Consider the following 19,567-nt stretch of genomic DNA (forward strand, 5'->3'; position numbering starts at 1 on the left):
GCAATATGGCGTGCCTCTTTCTGGCAGAAAATGAAGACCCATCCTGTGGATCGGCCACTGGTTTCTCCTTTTTCTTCAAGATCAACACGACCTAGCTGAGCTTGATCGCAGAATGAAGGCACACAGAGTAGAGTTTCAACCAACTCTCAGCTGACCTATGAAATAAACGAGAAAAAAACCTTTGCTCTTAGAAGCCCATGACATTTTTTTCTTTGGTTCCAAGGACATGAACAACAGCTGTCTATTACACAAAAACCCCTGTGTCCCCACGGGAGCTATGGCGGTCTAGTCTACCCTTCTGAGCTGAGCGGGCATGGGTCAAAAGAATGGAGTACATTTTAATGCATGAATAAACTTTAGAATATATAATTCTACCATTTCTTATTTTGCTTACAAAGTTGGTTCATTTTAGAGAAGGGGAAAATCTTGCCATATACTGCTTAGAGTTCTAAGCAAGACATTTTAGAAAAGAACAATGAACAGGCATGCATAGCAAGTTAATGTTGTTCAAGCAGCTGATTGTCCAGGAAACCCAGAGAATGGTGATCTCAACCAAACAATCACTGTAAACGTAATTTGTATTTACGAAAAATGCACAGCTAAAAGTGAAACGGCCATACTGCAACTATTTCTAAATAATGGTTGATGAGTAATAAGCGTAGTTTTAATCACTAGAGCAAATGATCCATCCCCTTTGCAGTGCTGAGCCTGCTGACTTTCAGAGCATCAGCTGCTCACAAATTACTGACATGACTTAGTACAGATGCTACAATCTGCGTGTTTGGATTTCACCGTCAACTCGGGGTTTTGTCCCTGCCAGTTAATGAATAGACAAGATGGATTTTTAATGTTGGTTATTCTATTACTGACTGCTTTTCTGTGAGCTGAACATATTTATTACTAATAATAGCTGAAATTGCATGGTTCACATGTGCCCCATATTAGGCTAAATCCTTCAGATGGCTTTTTCATCACCCTCAACCTTGGAACAACTCTTTAAAGAAGGGACTATTACTGTCTGAGCTGACAAATGAGGAAGCAGAGGCTTAGAGATATGGAATAATTAACCTAAGGCTACATGGCTCAAGAATGGCAGAGGCAGGATTTGAATTCAGGTCCGTCTGACCCCAGAGCCTGGAGAACACCTCCACTGATGTCTTGCGACCTCTCTGCGGCTGTCTGACCATAAGGCCTTGTAAAAGCCTAATGAGCTCATGTCTGTGAGCGCCCTCTGAGAAAAGTCTGGTGCTGTGCAGATGAAAGGTTTTGAGGTTAACAGTTTTTGTCCCCCCAGTTTTCCAGGGCACATAACAAACAACTGCACTGAGGATTCAAGTGCAGGAGCTCTGCAAGTGTGCCTGGTGGGGTCTTTCCTTGCTGTGATGAAATGACAACAAGGCCTGCCTTGGCTGGGTGGCTCAGTTGGTTGGAGCATCCTCCTATAAACTGAAAGGTCCAGGGTTCAATTCCTGATCAGAGCACATGCCTAAGTTGTGGGTTTGATCCCCGCTCAGGGTGCATATGAGAGGGAACCGGTGGATGTTTCTTGCCCTCTCTTTCTCTCTCTCCTTATCTCTCTGAAATCAATAAGCTTGTCTTTGGGTGAGGATTTAAACAAATAATGAGATGGCTGTCCCTCAGAAGAGGCGCATGAGCTGCTAAGACTGGACTGAACTTACAACAGAGAAATTGTCTGCTGCTCTCACATCGATTCCCAGAGTGAATTTGTTAGCACAACACCTCCTGCTTTCTAGGGTAAGCATAACATGTGGCCTGAAAACCAACCTCTTGAGACCAGTGCCTTGGACTCCTTACACCCGATTTAGTGGATCAAATGTCTAGTGTTTCAAGCCAGTTTTAAAAATGGAAACGGATCAGGAGGCAGAGGGCTCCTGTGGGATCCGAAACTGGTTTTTGCCCTCTTTTCACAGAAGAGCAAAGTTAAGAGACTTGTACTGAAGTCACCTTGGTGGACAGTGCTCAGATTTGTGAGTAGAAGGTGGAGAAGCAAATGCATTTTCTGGGGTATGGCAGGTGGGGCGTTCACTGTGCTCCATTCAGAGGAGCTATCCGCCGGACACCTCGGGCTGTGGGTAAGCGGATGTGCTTCTTGTACTGGTGGCCTTCCAAAGCGGGCCTTCCGAGTCCTCGAGCTGGCCTGGAGCAGGGCTCTTATCTTTCACAGAGTTGGGCTTCTGGGGCTTTTATGGACCCTGGACTATACAAGGGTGTTTACTTGTGAGAGGAGAATCAGAAGGGGAAAGAAGAGAGGGAGAGATGGATGAATGAAGGAAGCAGAGAAGGAGGCTGGAAGCTTGGAAGGGTTTAGAAGAATGAGGGGTATCTTGCCCCAGTCATCAGGGCTTTAAAAAATAGGAAACCCCAAACCAAAAAATGATTTAAAAAAAATCTAGTGTTGAATCTTTTACCTAAGATCTTTGGTTATTTGATTCTCACCTTCAAGGCATGAAAATAAAATCATATAAATACAAGGTTGACTGCAGCTTTTATGAAAAATCACTAGGCTTCAATCAGAAGGGAATCCAAAATGTCTCCATAACCATTAATCGTCTGAAACAGAGCAATCCGTGAGCGTTCCTCATTTCCCTTAGGAATAGCTGCCACTAAATCTATGCTGCCTCCTTAGTTTGAAGGATAAACCTTAAAAAAAAATTTAGGTCCTAGTCTATTTTTTTTAATGTTCAGGGAGTCCATATTGTTACTCAATTTAGACGTTTAAAATTTTTTTTTAATTCTTAAGTTTTAGAATAAATTCTAATTCTGACCAGCTTTGATACAGTCCAAATTCTTTCACTTTCATTATTAAAAAAATTAACCTTGTTGAAGTACTATAAATATATTCTGTGCCTCTTTCGGAAGCAGGGACATTTTAGTTCATTTAGTGTCTTCTTCATTGTTTCCCAAGGAAAGCCAGTGCGATTTGAACGCGGGGGTTTGTTTGAAATGCATGCCACCCACGCAGTGGTTGCGGGGCTGTGAACCAGCTAGTGCAAGTTTACCAGACTTGGGAGGAGACACAAACACCCCATTTTAGTCCATGGAAAAGGCAGAAGTAGAGCTGTTGACCTCACCTCATCAGTTCTACTTTGGTTAAGGCTTGGCCCCTGAGGCTGCATCCAATGACAAGAGTTGGCCTCTAACGTACGCATCACAGTCACTGCCACTATAGAAATGCTGCATGTACTTACTTCTATGCTCTCTGCTTTTGAAAACTGGCAGCAGGGAGAAACTTGACTCAGTCTCTAGAATCATCCAATAGATGGAGAGAGGTTTATCCCAGCAGTGGGGGGGAAAGTATCAAATGGTATCAATCCAGCAACCAGGTGAGTCTGCACTCTGATTCGTTGCTAGGGGTTAAGAGATAAGGAACACAGAAGCACGTATGTTCATCCAATTTTCATCCATATGTATACCACGTCTGAATTTAGGGGAAGATAAGGATGGGGCAGATCTGTTCTGATCCCTGGTGGTTTGAATTAACAAAATCAAATGAATCTCCTGCAGTGTGTAGGCAGAGTCTCCAGAGCTACATTTTGGAAACATGGGATTCCTGTGTCCAGTGCAGATTTGAGTTAGATAATGCTACTTACCTTCAGATTTTATGAATTCCATTCAGGGCCATCCTTCTGTCCCACGAGTGTACAGGACAGTGTTTTGTATTTAGGAAATGCATTTCCCAATGTTCCTCACCCCCACCAATGTGCTTCCACAAACCATAGTTAGTTCTAAACAAATGTGGTTAATGAACCTGAGCTAATGTGAAAACCCATGAAGTAAAATCCAGGGTGTTTGTTCTTGCTTTCTTTAGTAGAGTATCTGTTGCCCTTCCAAAAACTGCCATCTTCCTTGGTAGTTTAAACCCAAACAAGTGACTTTGATGAAGTGTTTCTTAAGTAGGAGAGGAGGCCAAGATACAGAGAGATATCACATATTTCTACTAATTCAGCTCCCAATTTAGAAGCATTTGGGGGGATGTTTAGTGGCTGTGGGCAGTGATGTTTGTGGAGAATCAGAGGGCTTCGAAAGGCCTATGTTTATACTTTGAAAAAAAATTGTCACATATGGAAACAGTTCTCTCTTTCTGTCTTTTTCTTTGTCTCCCTCTCTCTCTCTCTTTCTGTATGGAGCTGCACAAGGTTTGTATGTCAATGTGTGTGGTATGCAGAGGACGGGGCTACAGCGCTCTCTAAGCATCCCCCCTTCTCCTTCGGCACTGAGGACCCTTTCTTCCATCACAGAAGAGGGCGCTCATGCGTGAAGGGCATCTGAGGGCCATAATAAATCTCAGGGAGATCTTTCCACCTCTCCTTAGACTCCAACTCCTCCTCCACTCCCTTCCTGGGAAATTCCTTTGACACAGTGTTTCAAGGTGAGCAGCAGGACTGAGACTTGGAGGGGAGTCTGGGAGTGACCTCTATTCCTCTTTCATTTGGAAACAGCATCTGAAACTTGAGCCAGGGGGTGCTTGTCATAATATCTACTGCAGCTGGGAGTTACTGTTATAACCGAGGAGACAAAAAAAAAAAAAAAAAAGAAATGGAGAAAGAAAACCTTGACGTAAATGCCCTGTAAATCTTGGAGCGAGGGCCCTGAGTCTCCAGCTACATCTAACCCTGTCCCTTTTCTGAGACAGCTACGGTGTTTGATCTGAAAGTCCTACAGATGGTCCAGAAGAAGATCCGGAAATGAGCTCACGGGCAGTGCTGTCCCATGGAACTTCCTGCAGTGATGGAAATGTTCTACCTCTGTGATGTTTCACGTGGCCACCGCACACTTGAAACGTGGCTAGTGTGATCGAGGAACATAGTTTCTAATTTTAATTAACCTAAACAGCCACATGTGATCAGCGGCTGCCATATTGGGGCAGCACAGGTCTAGAGCTGTGCTGTGCGACGGAACTTTACGCGGTGATGGGAACGTGCGTTTCTTCAGGCCAATGTGGTAACCACCAGCCGCACACGACTACTGAGCATTTGAAATGTGTCTAGTGTGACTGAGAAACGAAATATTTAGTTTCATTTGCTTTTAAGGAATTTAAACTCAAATTTGGAAAGCTACACGTGGTCAGTGGCTACGGTATTGCCCAGCAAAGTTGAAAGGGATCTGTTTATGACGCGGCATGGGCTGCTGCTCTCGGGAGGTTTGCTTTCCCCTTCCCTGCGGTGGCTGTACCACTCCGCTCTTGGCTGGAACGCAACTGCTTGTGTTCCCCACCCCTTTCCTCGTTCTTCAGTCAACAACTTGTTTCGGGAGCCAGTAAGAAAGTTCAGTGCAAAGTGATTCAGGATACACACCTTTTACCTGTGGATGTGCTCTCTGTGGACACGTGGACCAAGTCCATTGTGCTACGTCGCGGCACACTGGGCTGGTCTCCCGTCTGCCCAAGGCTTTTATTGCTGAGAGCCAGCTGAGCTTATTTTCTGAATTCAAGATTCCCCAGGCTCCTGCTTCTTCTCACTGTTTGCTTTAGCTGCAGTTTTACTCATCCGTCTTACCCTTTCTCTCACCTCCAAGTCTATAAATTTAATTGTGGTAGAACAACTAAAGGAGCTCTCTGCTTCAGTTGGGTTCCTCCTGTGTCCGTGACATTGATTAACATCCCTACAAATACCACTTGGAAAGATAAACTGGATCATCCTGAGACCCCACATCGTTCCTGGGTGACCTGTCCCAATCAGCGACACTGTTAGAAATCATGAGAAAAAAGAACCTGAAGGACATTCTATTGGTCATTACCTTCTAGCCTCCCTGTTTCATTTTATACTTGAAACAACTATGACGTCAGGGTTAAAACAATCTCCCCACGGTCACACAGGTGCACAGGTGTTAGCAAAACCAGAATAAAACCAGGGGTCCAGACTCCCAATCCAGTGCTTTTTTTTTTTTCATTTCCATCCTATCACCTGGGAATATGCTATATTCCAGAGATACCAAACTCCAGAAGAAGAAGCTGTACGTTAAGCATTATACTGCTGCATTACTGTAGTAATACCACTAGCAGTGCTATTTAATTTCAAGAGGTCAGGTGTCTAAAGGCTCCCTCCTATTGTGTGCCATTCCCCCAGGGTTGCAAGAAGAGCCCCTATTCAGCCCATTTTGTAACTGCTGCCATCTCGGCTAGGCCCACTCACGCTCTGTTGTCTGTGGCTGCTCGCCCACTACAATAGCAGATGACATGGCCTCTTGGCCCACAGAACCTAAAATGTTTACTACCTAGTCCTTTATAGAAGACATTTGCCGACTCCTGATGTAAATTGCAATGTAGTAATAACGTTTATTTGTTTTTTATTGCCGCTATTACAAATTACAGCAAATCCAGCAGTTCCAAACAACCCGATTTATGAACGTACAGTTCTGGAAGTCAGGGGGCTGAAAGTGGGTGTTCCTGGGCTAATGTCAAGGTGTCAGAGGGCAGTGTTACTTCTGGCAGCTCTGGAGGAGCATCTGTCTGCTCACTTTTTCCAGCTTCCACAGGCCTCCCATGTTCCTGGACTCTGGCTGCTTTCTCCATCTTCAACGACCCTGTGGAGCATCTTTAATTCTCTCTCTCTCTGCTTCTCTTATCACTTCTTCTCTGACGTTGAGCCTACACAGATAGTCCAGGACAATCTCATCTCAAAGTCAGGTTACTACCACTTGAATTTGATCTCCCTTATTTTGGTTTCCCTTTGCCACAATAGCATACTCCCAGGTTGTACTGGTCAGGCTGTGGACACCTTTAATGTGGTCAAAATTCTGCACATCGCGTGAAAACCACTGTGGCACTAAGCCTCGCAGGGAAGCCTGGTGTTTGTAGTGAAGAATGCCAGTGCCAGTGTGTCATACGTTCACTTTATATCTGTGGACAGGTCAGTTAAGTCGCAGCTTAGAGTCCTCATTACTACAGTGGAGCTAGTAATAGCTAATTTATACTATTGTTTGATGATTGAATCACACACATAACACTCCTGTACGTGCCTCAGCATGTAATAGTACTCAATAAAAGTCACTTCCCCCTCTGTCGTAGGCTGTGTGGCTGCTCCTGGTGGATGACTCTTTCTGTAGAGATGTTGCCTGGAATTGCATAGCCTTCCTTCTGTTGTCGGTGGAAGTCGGGCTCTTCCACGGGATCACGAGGAAAGCATTCTAAGGACCCATGCATGGGAGACTGTGGCGTGGCGAGATGGTTTATTAGCGTGGAAGGCTGCCTCTGTGTCCCCCTTCTGTCTGTCCTGCCATGGAAAAAGTCCAACCATGTTCTTAGCAAGGTCAAAACAAAGCCAGTTTCCAGAGTGGCTGTTTCACATTAAAGCTTAGTCATTCTGAGCATGTGCAGTCTGCTGTGGGACCTCGTAGCTGCTAAACCCACCTGGTTGCATGCTTGCAAATGAGAGACAATGCAGGGGGCAAGTACACTATGGAGAGAGAGAGAGAGAGAGAGAGAGAGAGAGAGAGAGAGAGAGAGAGAGAGAGAAAGAGAGAGAGAGAGAGAGAGAGAGAGAGAGAGAGAGTGCTTTTTTTGTTCCGCTGGGGTCTATTAGTTTGGGTTAGGGATGGACCAGGTGTTTTTTCTAAATGACCAGTCAACTTCCCAAGCTTTCATGGGCTTTCTGATGTGTTTACACCCCCTAGTTAGACTACAGAGCTTTATGGTCCAACATCTCTCCCCGAGCCCTCCACCAATCAGCTACTGCAGGGATTGGATAGCCCTCCAATCCCTGACTTTTTTTAAACACACTAATCTATGGGTCACTGTTTAACAAACTGTACAAACACATCATCTAGCTTTATGCTGCAGCTTTGTGGTTGTTCCCCACGGTGGGTCCTTCCGTGGCTGCTCTGACTAAATGGAATCAACACCTGCAGCTGCCGGGATCCTGCCCCTTCCTGTTTTGCCTTCAAGGACAAAGACCGAGCCCACGCATTCATTCCACTCAGGAGGACCACCTGGGTCAGGGCAAAACACATTGTGGAAGAAAGAACTGAGCTAAGATCTTTCTCGACACAGGTTATTTCTAGAATTGTATGTATTTTCGTTATGGGTAAGGCTCTAGGTACAGAGACACACTGTATCAAGCCTTTAGAATGGAATCTTAATGACATGTGCTCATGGTAGGTGAGAGGAAAATGGAGCAAGTAGGTGAACTCTGAGAAAACCCCCAAGTTCAACCGCATTCAGCACTGTCTCATTACCAGGATTCTGAATAGCATGCTGCCCTTCACACAAACACGACCTGGATTAAGACTCTATTCCCCTGATGAATCAGTTGTGCCGGAAAAGAGGGTCCATTTGAGCAGAGCCATCCCTGGTCTCGAGAGTGACTGGGTGGCTTTACCTCTGGGTGAGGGCCACAGAGCTGACGTTTGGAGGAGAGAGTACTTCTGTTCCCTAAAGGCAGGGCAGACAGCAAGTCTTTGACCTTAGGTATGACAAGGGAAGACATTTCTGTGCTGCGGGGAACACTAGCTGCCATTTACTTTCTATTGTACCAAGCATTATCCTAAGTGCTCTGCATTCACTGACTTATGTAGTCCTCCCCATACTCCTAAGCAGAAGGTATTATTGCTATTATTTCCATCAGGCAGAGAGAAGTTGAGTAACTTGCTCAGGATGTACAGCCTGTAGGGGAGTAGCTCTTTATCTTTCTGGGGTAGGGAGACCCAGATCTACTTGAGGGAGCCCGTGAGATGCTGGAGGTAACGAGTGTCTTCTCCCTTTTTTCTTTCTTTCCCAAGGAGGGAGCACGTTCTAGAAGATGAGGCCAGTCTTACCAATGGAAGGAGTAGGAGAAATGCGAATGACGTCCAGTGAGAATTTCTGTCATGTTATGGATTGAAACCAATAAACCAAAGTTAATGCTATTCTTTTCATTTCTTCCAGATTTCCCTGTTCTCTTTGTTGTCATTCTTCCCGATTAGTTCCTTTTCATTCTTATTTGAAAGTGTAGTGAGGGCAAGTTTGCCTTTCTCAGCATTCTTTCCTTTAACAATGGAACCTTGTGAGCCCTTTCATTTTGTTCTCTCCTTATCTTTTTTCCATAGAAATTTAAATTCCATATTAGCCCCGACCTTAGGTGGCCTCCATGCTTTTAAGAGGGAACAGGAAAGCAAGATATAACCAGATCCAAACAGCCAACGTCTTGGCTTCACACCAGAAAGATCTGCCATGTGTGCACAGATGGTGCGTCTTGCTGGGAGCACATACTACCTCAGAGCCCCAGAGCACCCACGAAATGCCGAGGCAAACTTCCAGGGAGGGCTGCTCCCTATGTGCACCGAGATCATCAAAGGTGCCCACTGATATGCCCACAGTTAAGAATGGGTGGTTCTGGGGCCTTATGAGGCAGGGATAGTGTGTTAAGTTTAGTGAAACACATTTTTTAAGCTCAGCTCTGCATACATTATGATGTACAGAGGCATTATGAAGCTAGATGACTGGTTTCCACAATTTGTGTTCTGTAGCTTAATGTTAAAAAAAAAAAATCAGGTAATGGAGTGATCTAATTTGTCCCAGAATATTGGTGGGAAAAAATGTGGGATCATATATAAAAAGCACAGAAAAAACCTTAAAAAACATGAACACATTGGAAACAGTAAGTTGACTGATAAAAAGGACGTTAACAATGAGCCCATTTGATGGGTGAGGTAAATGTGCAGACTCGAACGAGAGACCTAGTTGCTGCTGAACCCCTAAGGGAGTGGTTCTTTCAATATTCAATAACTGTTTACTGAGCATCTACTAAGTGTTTTCGGGGCCTAAGTGCTGGTGATAAAGGCAAACAAAGCAGTGGTCTTCTTAGTGCAAGAGCCAATATGATATGTAAGGTGTTGGTGCATGCAGAGTAAAGAAATAAAGAGGGGTGAGAGGAAGAGTTCTAGTACATGCAGAATGGTAAAAGGCCTGCCTGGTAAGGTGACATTTGAGTTGAGATCAGAAGGAAGCCAGGAACTGAGCTGTGCAGATATTTGGGGTAAAGTGCATTTCAGGTAAAGACATAGCAAGTGCAAGGGCCCTGAGGTATGAGAATACTTGGGGTTGTTTAAAACAAGCAAGGGAGCAAAGAGGATAGTAGAGAAAGATCAGGTGGGAGTGAATGGAGATTGTGCAGTGCCTCATAAGCCATCTAAGGACTTCGGTTTTTACCCTGTGGTGAAGGCAGTGAGTGGTTTGGAACAAAAGAGTGATTTTAATATTTTATTTATTTATTTTTAGAGAGAGGAGTAGGGAGGGAAAAAGAGAGGGAGGTCCCATAACCCAGGCATGTGTCCTGACTGGGAATTGAACCAGCTACCCTTTGGTTCACAGACAGGCATTCAATCCACTGAGCCACCCCAGCCAGGGCCAAGAGTTATTTTAGAAGGATCACTTTTGCTCTATGTGGAGCCAGGCTTTGGGGAGGGAAACACCATGTAGCTATGAAAACTCTCTTCCAGATCTGCAAGATGTCAAAGAGAGTAATTGTTTCAAATATTTTTTATGGAAGACTCTATCTAGATAAAAGAAACCAGGCGTTTGGCATGATCTTTAAGTGACCCAACGGGAGGGGGGAGTATTGGGCAAATATAAACAACATTGCATTCAAGGGCTGAAGCTGAGACATGCTTTCAGTCTAGCAGGCGTAATAGCCAAGCCATCACAGCACAATCAAAGCCAGCTGGGACCACGGAAGATGACTCCATATCCTGTTGATGATCGGCTTGGCATAGTGTGGATGGGAGTCAATGAGGGGGGTGGGGGGATGGAGGCCCTGTGGCTGCTGCCAACCTTTGTTCCAAGCTAGCGAAAACTTTTTCTGGTTCAGTTCAACTCTTCTGCAGCTAGCAAGGGGGAAAGGACTTAAAGGGAAGGTGCTGAGGCTGCCATAATAAATGTTATGTGGGCATCCAATGCCCCACTGGAGCCATTTTGGAGCATTTTCCTTTTTTAAAAAGCTGGTAGGTCTTTACACTGGTAAGGCTGGCTAGCCCTTACTCAGCATTTACTCTTTGCCAGGTGCTGTGTTAAACTTACCATATTCATGACCTTATTAATTACAGTTTTCACTACAGCTCGGTACAGAAGGTGCTATTATTATCATAGACATTTTTTTTTAGTAGTGGGAACTCAAATTTAGAGACGTTCATAAGAACCAGGACTCAAAGCCAGAGAATCAGAATCCTGTCTGTACATTGAAAGAATCACACACTGTCTCTGATCGTTGCCTGCCAATATCTTGCCTGAGGAATTGCCTAAATAGTGGTAGAGTTTATTCTTAAGTGGCTTCCCTTTCAGAGATGTTGGCATACATTTGGCATTAATATGAGAGCTATCCACTCTTGGTGCAGAAAAAAAATAGTAACAAGGTATTACACTAATGTGAGAAAATGCATACAACTGATATGCAAGCCCTATTTTTAGCAAACCTAGTAACAGGAAACAATAGATTCACAAAATAGGCAGTAGAAGGGCATGATTTTGCCATAAATGTTTTCGTTAATTTACCACAGGATTTGCCAGATTATTCATTTAAATAGTGGGCTCAATAATGCACCTCGTGTGCGATTTACGTTTATCCAAGGAAACCGCGGTTGTCATAAATACAACTGACCACTACCAGAGTGGAGACAGTCAATGGCTGTCGGTGAAACGGTGCACGTGGGGTGAAGGCCAATGACTTTGCTGTTGACAGTCAAGCATCACAATTTCAAAGTGACTGTTTCCTGTTGAGACAGTTTTTCAAGTTGGTAACTGCAGCCGTGGCTGAAAGCGGTGCTTGCCACGGCCTCACAGGAAAGCCTGGGCACTCACCATCAGTCTGTATTACTTTCTTGACATGGGGGCTCTTTTCTAGTCTGGCCGTTCATAGGTATTCGAGTGGTAAATAGTCCATAGATGACGATTTAATACTAGACTGGCTGGAGATAGAAAGAGGTGGAAATGGGAGGATGTCTCTTTGTTCTTTGATCCTGCCTACACTGTTTAATCCGTCCATACTTTGGGACCTATGGACAGACTAGCGATAGAAAGGAGAGTGGGTAAAGGCAGGGAGTTATTTTGCTTCTCTCAAAAGTGAGAGAGTGGAGTAAAACCCCAGCCAAGGAACCTGAGCTCTGTGTCAACCCATGTGGGCACACAAGCTAGGAAAAAGTCTCTGGGGATGTAAGCAAGAAAGGGGCGAACACATTCAGAATTCACAGGCGAGGGCCACCATGGAGAACTGTGGAATTAGCAAATGCACCCCTCTGCTCTGACAGCAGTGGGTGGAGAGGTGAATTCAGTGCATGGTTTAGAGCCTCATTTTTGGAAGATTACCAGATGTATCTTTGTCCACTTAATTCCGAATGCAGACTATCTATTCTATAAATTTAAGTATGGTTGGATTACAATGTTACATTAATCTCAGTTGCACAATATAGTGATTCAACATTTACATACCTTACAACCAGCTCACCACAGTAAGTCTAGTAATCATCTGTCACTGGGCAAAGTTGTCACAGTGTTATTATTATATCGCCCTTCACCTGAGACCACCAATCTACGTTCAGGTGAAGCACGCTCCATGTGCGTGATATGATTCGGTCTCCATTCTAGCACGGAACATAAATCTACACGCCCCCTCCCTCCCAGTTGGTTCCCAGGGACCAATGACATTGGCGTCCTGATATTGATGACAAACTCTGTTTCCACATTTTCTCCTCTGGTGACTGCGACACTCCGATCCCTCGCTCAATACTTTTCCTTAAAGGGAGTAGAAGTGCTGAGACACTTTCTAGAGAGCTTTTCCTCTTAGATAACTGTGAATTCTTTTCTTCCCTTTTTTTTGTAGTTTTATTTTCTAATTGTTGATTTTTTTACAGTTCATATGCATTTCCTCCAATATTTTAAAGGATTATTTAAAATAGAACTAGTACATTTGCCCCCTGGATGTTAAAAAAAATAGAGAAACAAGAAAATTACTACTTTTCTGCACTTAGTTTATACTTTGGGCGAAACTTTTATCTTTTTAGCTGAATTAGCAATGACTCGATGCGCGTGAAGACTATAGGAATGATGACTATAAAGAATTATAAACATCTTTAAAAGCTTCAGCAATTCAGGTTATTTCCACTATATCTTACCTGGAGACAAAACTTCAATGGTACAAGTTGGTAGTTTTTGTGTGATTTTAGAAAAAAATTCATTTTACTTACTTTTCTTTGGAGAATCAATAATATTCTGTGCTAAATAACAAGGTAGTCAACTTATAACACAGGCAAGCTAATTTTATCAAAGAGCTATTTATGCTGATTGTCTGAAGTGTGACAAAGCCTTTAGTCCCACTGGGAAGTTTATGTTGTAGCTACAAAAATCTTTCCTGGTTCTTTTAACTGACAGAATGGTTGTAATAGTTGTGGGTTTTTTTTTTTTTTTTTTAAATTTAAGAAGAAGAAAAATGATAGCCAGTAAGCATTTCCCTAACAGTGCATTCCGCCAGTGGAAGGGACCATGGTCCTTGCTCCTTGTGCTGTCTCTCCCGTCACTTGGAGTGGCATGTCACTAAGAGATCAGGTTTTCACCGTGCATTATATTTCAGCTCTAGATGCCTAAGCTCCACTGATTAAGTTGGCTGAGTAGGCAAAGAGCAACTCTGAAGCAGAAATAGCCACACAGTCTGGTAGCTACTATGCATATATCATACATCACTGTTAATACACCGTGAAGATACCCCCAACAGCTTCTAATCACTACCATATGTTCCTTCCTGAACAGAGTTTGCAGTGTGATTACTCGATTTATAAATCAACCAGTCTATTTAAAAGAGATTATATGGAGGAAAAATTATTTCAAGCTTTGTTTGCCAGTGCTTTTACTTACGCTGGTTCCCAAATCCTATGAATAAAGAGGGTTATTTCTCAAGGCCACTGCTTAACCAATCAATGTATGCACTGCATCTTGGGCAGAAGTGAGACCCTTCCCGAAGGAAATTCCCAGAAATGTATTGTTATTTAGGAAGAATATTAAGATCAAGTTATGAAGCACTCTAAAGGCACACGTGTGTGTGTGTGTGTGTGGCCATAGGAAACTGTATCACAGAGCATGTTCACACTCACAGTGGCAGTGTCTGCGGGCAGACCCTCTCCAGAAGTTTTGGCAACAGTTGGGGTCGAGTTAGGTGCAGCATGAGCTACCCTGAAGCAGGTTCCCTGAAGAGAGCCACGTGTTGTTTCGGAGAAAACAGGCCTCTGTCTGCAGAAAGTTGAGCTAGTCTGAAAATGCAAAATACAACGGTCACATCATTTCATGCATTTCGTTCATTGTTCCTGGCATAACTGGTGAATTATTAACCTCAGTTAGTTTTATCCCTAACTCAGTCCGCAGAGTCGAAAGGGAAGGTTTCTCATCGCTGGTTTTTAGAGCAAGTTCATTCAAATCTATGTGTTGGGGGGAGGAAGATGAGGAAACCACAGTTCTTGCCAAAAAGGCTGACAGGAGCTATAACTGCTCATCATCACGTCGGTATGTGTGAAGGCCATTCGATCTATAAACACACTGAGGGGAGGAGGGAGAGTCACATTATCTCACAACGTTCAGCCTTTTCTTGTTGTAATGTAAGAGGTTTGTCCTATTTCATGTAAATAATTGTATGAAAAGGTTTTGTTCCACATGAGGAAGCGGCAGTTTGGGGGTGGGTGCTGGGGGGGAAAGGATGGGGGTTAGGGGCCCGGGCAGGCAGAAGGCAGCACAGCCTCCTCCTCTGGGAAACTGCTTTCTCGTCCAGGACTTCTGGGAATTTTCTCAAGCTTCAGGGCTGCCCTGAGGAAGTAGTTTGACCTTCATGTGGCCGGTCAGTTTTGGAGATGAGATGACTCCCCATTTGCAAAGGCTCTGAATGTTTCCTTTCTAGCTTTTGTTTCTATATTCTCTGTGTCGAAAAAGTGTCATCTGGGGAGATTCACAAATGAGCCTCTTTGCATTTACAGACTTTTAAAAGTCTGTAAAACACAAGCAAATTAGAGCTGTGTAATGTCTTTAAAACTATTACCCTAATTTTACTTTGTAGTGACAAACATTTAATATGGAGCCCAATATGCCGCAATGTCCTCAAAGCTCAGTATCAGAAAAATCAATTTGCTATTTGTCTTACAAATGATTTTCAAAAATTGTGTACATTGTAGTATGCTTGAGGACGGTACCAAATTTATCTGTATTTCCTGTCATTCGTTGTTTTTTTTAAAAAAGAGACATAATCCCCAAATAATTCATGGAATATAATCAAGTCAAGATTCTTGTAGCATTAAATACTGAAGCTTTATATGAAATACCCAGACAAATATCTTTACATAATTCTAGTTTACACCATCCTTGAGTTTATGAAATGTGACTGACTTGTTTATCCCCATTTCTATCCATATTTCCAGACCCGAGGCAGGCACTCAGCAAGTGTTCAATATGTCATTGTATTGGCAATTAATGCAAATCCAAGAGAAATAGCATTTGCATGTACATGTTTGTATAGACTGAATGCTTATGTCCTCCCCAAATTCATGTGCTGGTATCTTAACCCCCAGAGAGACGGTACTGGGAGGTAGGGCTTTGAGGCGGTGATCAGATTGTGAGGATGGAGCCCTCCTGAATGGGATCAGTGGCATTATGCAGGAGACCCCAGAGAGCTCCTCTGCCTCCTCCAGACGTGAGGACAAAATGAGAAGCTGGCTGGCTAAGAACAAAGAACTGGCCTCTCATTACACACTGAATCGGGGACTCCTTGATCTTGGGCTTCCCAGCCTCCAGAACTGTGAGAAATCAGTTTTTATATTTTAAAAGCCACCCACTCTACGGCATTTTGTATAGCAATCTGAATGGTCCAGGACATGTTTTTATATATTGAAGTGCTATTTGTCTTGGACTTACTTTTAATCTCTTTCTTGATTGTCTTAGAATTTATTCAATGGAATTAAGAAAACGTTTGAACATTTTACATGTGCTATTAATAGTCTATCAGGTCGGTGATTTTCAACCTTTTCTGTCTCATGGCACACATAAACTGTATACTAAAATTCTGGGGCACACCCAAAAAATACAGTTTTGGCTGATCTGACAAAAAATAGGTATAGTTTTGATTCATTCATGCTAGATGGCTATTGTTGTGTTAGCTGTTGTCATTTTTTATTTGACAATCTAAGGGAAAAGAGGTCAGTGCCTCCGACTAAACTGTCCGGTATTGCATGTTTTAGAAATTCATGTGCACACCAGGGTGCCTCTTGCAGCACACCCACTGAAAATCACTGTATCAAATGCTACAATTATTGACAAATCCATGCCATGTCCGTCCTAATACACCTAATGCGCACAGGGGTTGAGACGATGAAATCCACTTTATTTGTATAAAGCACCTTACTTAGAATAGGAATTTGGCCTCGTATTTCTATCCTCCATCCCCAAAGCTCAGCCTGTATGGACAACAGCTGGTTTGGGGGGTCCAGACAGAGATAAACAAGAGCACATTATGCGGGGACCAGTTCCTCGCTTGGCATGTGAATATATATCTGTCTCTGTAGAAGTTTGCTTCTTCACTTATATGATTTAAAGAACACTGAGCCCCAGCTCATAAGATCTTGGAGAATCTTGGAAAAAACAAATTCACATTCTTTACTTTCAACTTGACCAACAACTGTGTAATTCTAAATTCCCATGAGGCCTTGGGTTTGACTTGCTGGGACTCAGCCCACAGTCTGGAACTAGGGGGTTTCTTTATTTGATAAGTTCCTTAGCTAAAGTTTCAAGGAGACCGGCAATTATTCTCAAGGAAATACTATCTCTTTATCTTAAGAAAAGCTTTTCATACCAAATTTGCAGTGTTCTGGTTGATCTTAAATGTTAGGAGCAGAAGTTTTTGCTGTTGGAGAGTGTGGTCCCTTTATTTGAGGGGGAAAATCCCAACCTATTTGAATCATGAGAGGGATCATAGATATTTTCTATTCCAAAACCTCTTCATGTTTTCAGATGAGGAAACGGGGGCCCAGAGGGGTTAACTGAAGGAATACCAAGTGCTTGCCCTGTACTTGGGGCAGGAACAGGATCCTTGGTTTAGGGAATGAAACGTGATTCATTAAACATCCTTGCCTGGTTGTATAAATTGCACTTTAAGTCCCTGAGTATGTGCAGGCTCCATGAGCTCGGCGGAGTGTTACTGTTCACAAGTGTATCTTTTTACTTAAGGATTAGAAAGTGTGTGCCGACTTAGCACAGGTGAGCTTTGATCTTGCCCGAGGTCAGCGTCGAAAACTGCATCTTTTATGAAAAAGGAACAGGAAAATCCAGTATGAGATTTCAGGTACATATTTATTCTCTTGATAAGCTTCACATTTCCCAATGCTGAAGCTCTCACTCCCCCGTTAATGAGTTGACTGTGCGCACCTCTCCACACGGTTTGGGTTTCTCTGAAATGCTGTAAGAGATGGTCTAAGTCTCAATCTGCCTCACTCAGTCATTTGATACTTGACTATAGTCAGTATTACATATTCGCTGTTTAACATATAATTCTGTGTGGCTTACTTTTTTTTTCTGAGTGAGTTTCACGCCCCTTTAATGTAAGCTACTTAAAGGCAATGGACTTACCTTAGTGTCTTTCACATCATTCATTCTAAATAACATTCCCGAAGCTACTTGAAAACCCAAATGTTATAAGGTGAGCTACTTAATAGTAATTATGGTAAGGAGTTAACTTATTGTGTTGGCAAATGTGAATTTTCACACGTCAGAGATTGCAGAGAGCAAGGTATCGCTACTGTCACATGAGTTCCGCATTCCCAGGGATTTCTGTGTGCAGGTGAAGCCTCTACAACATCTTGTCATCCCTTTCTTGGTTCCTTTTCTTCAAGAACCAATTGTTTCAATGACCAGTTGCTTGACCATCTTCTAGTAGGGGCTGCTTTGGAAATTATTAGCTATTTCCCTATTCTTCATAATGAACGTGTATGGTTTAAAATAAATGATCTTGAATTGGCCAGTGTTTAGTGGATGATGTCTTCCAAAACTCTGGTGTATTTCCTTTCAGACTGTGGACTGCAACTGGAGCGGGAAACAGTGCCCTTGGCTTGACTTCACCCCCTCTATGTGATGATACTATTTGGTCTCTAATCCTGTTGCCCAGAAAATATTTTTCCTCTGTGGATATGCCTTTAAGACAAAAACAAAAGACTTAATGCTACTAGGCTATTCCAGAAGGAGGGTAACTTCTTTGTTGTGCTTCTGTTGACACCTCCATTCTTAAAGTTAATTACACATTTGGTTAATTGGTTTAATTAGTTAATTGGCATGCTGAGTCTGCCTCTTTGGTGAGAATTACAAGACCAGGTGATCTGCCAATTCTTGCATGGGTATGCCTTCTCATTACTTGGGGGAGAGGGGAACAGGGGAAAACCTGTTTCTTTTTGTTTAGAACACAGGTAGAGTAAATGCCAGTTCCCTGCCAATTCCAAAAACGTCTGCTTTTCTTAGGCAAGGGAGGAAGCGCGAATGGCAGTTCCCAGAAGCAGGAGATGTGGTTCTGGGAAGAGTTGTTGGCCAGGAGGTGGTCAATATCAGCTGTGTGTCTTCACCCCTCAGCAGAGAAGCCAGAAAAAGAAACAGGATTCAGTGTGTATATTCTGAACATTAACATTTCCTCAATAACTGACGGAAATGAATTCTTTTGAGATTGCTGGTGGAATAAAAGGAAACACAGGTTTTTACCACAGATGGGTTCTACAGTGGTCGACGAACCCTCTAATCATTTCTAGTTCTTTCCATTTTCAATTTGCCCATAATCACATTTTTCAGGACGACTTTGTGGATGTTGAACAAATTATTAGCCTGTATTGTTTGGCATCCTGGCATCAACTTTTGAAGAAGGAAAGTTCCAGGGTCTTTTTCCTTGGTGAGTTGCATGCAGAAGGGAGTGAGTGGAGGGCCGGTTTCACCATGGGATAAGACATCTGGAGAGAACACAGCTAAAGATTTAAGAACTCTTCATACATTCTTTTAACTAGAGAATGGAGCTATCCATTTTAGGAATAATGTTGTTCTGTCCTAAGCATCTCTAATTGTTGGGTTTCCCATTTCAGTCTGAGGGTTAACAAGTTTGTAAGCTCCTTTGTCAGACTCCTAAGAATCTTCTTTCCATTCCTCATAATTAGAGAGCTTTTTGTAATCTTTAATCAAACTTTTCTTTGAACAAGCTTAATTGCATCTTTTTCCAGCTTGATTGACCAGTGTAACTAATTGATCCCTCCCCATAATATTGCTTTATGCATCTTAAAGGCAATTACAGCTCTTTTCATTTTCATTCTCTCAATTGCCAAATCTTCCCTTTAAAAACTATAATTATTAAAAAAATCATAGAAGTCATATAATAGAAGTACTATTTGGTCTTTGTTTTTCCTTCTGAATCAGCCTTTATATTACTCCCTACAAATCATACTTCAAGTGACATTTTCTTTAGATTTGAGGTTTGAAAACCAAACACGAGACCGGCACCCTATAACTAGTGCGGAAGTCCGCGGCAGAAGTTCTCATGCTTTGTGCCCTGTGTGGAACTCTTGTTCATACATCCCGATGTCAGAGGCC

This window comes from Desmodus rotundus, chromosome 1, assembly GCF_022682495.2.
Source record: "Desmodus rotundus isolate HL8 chromosome 1, HLdesRot8A.1, whole genome shotgun sequence".
Classification (NCBI taxonomy): domain Eukaryota; kingdom Metazoa; phylum Chordata; class Mammalia; order Chiroptera; family Phyllostomidae; genus Desmodus; species Desmodus rotundus.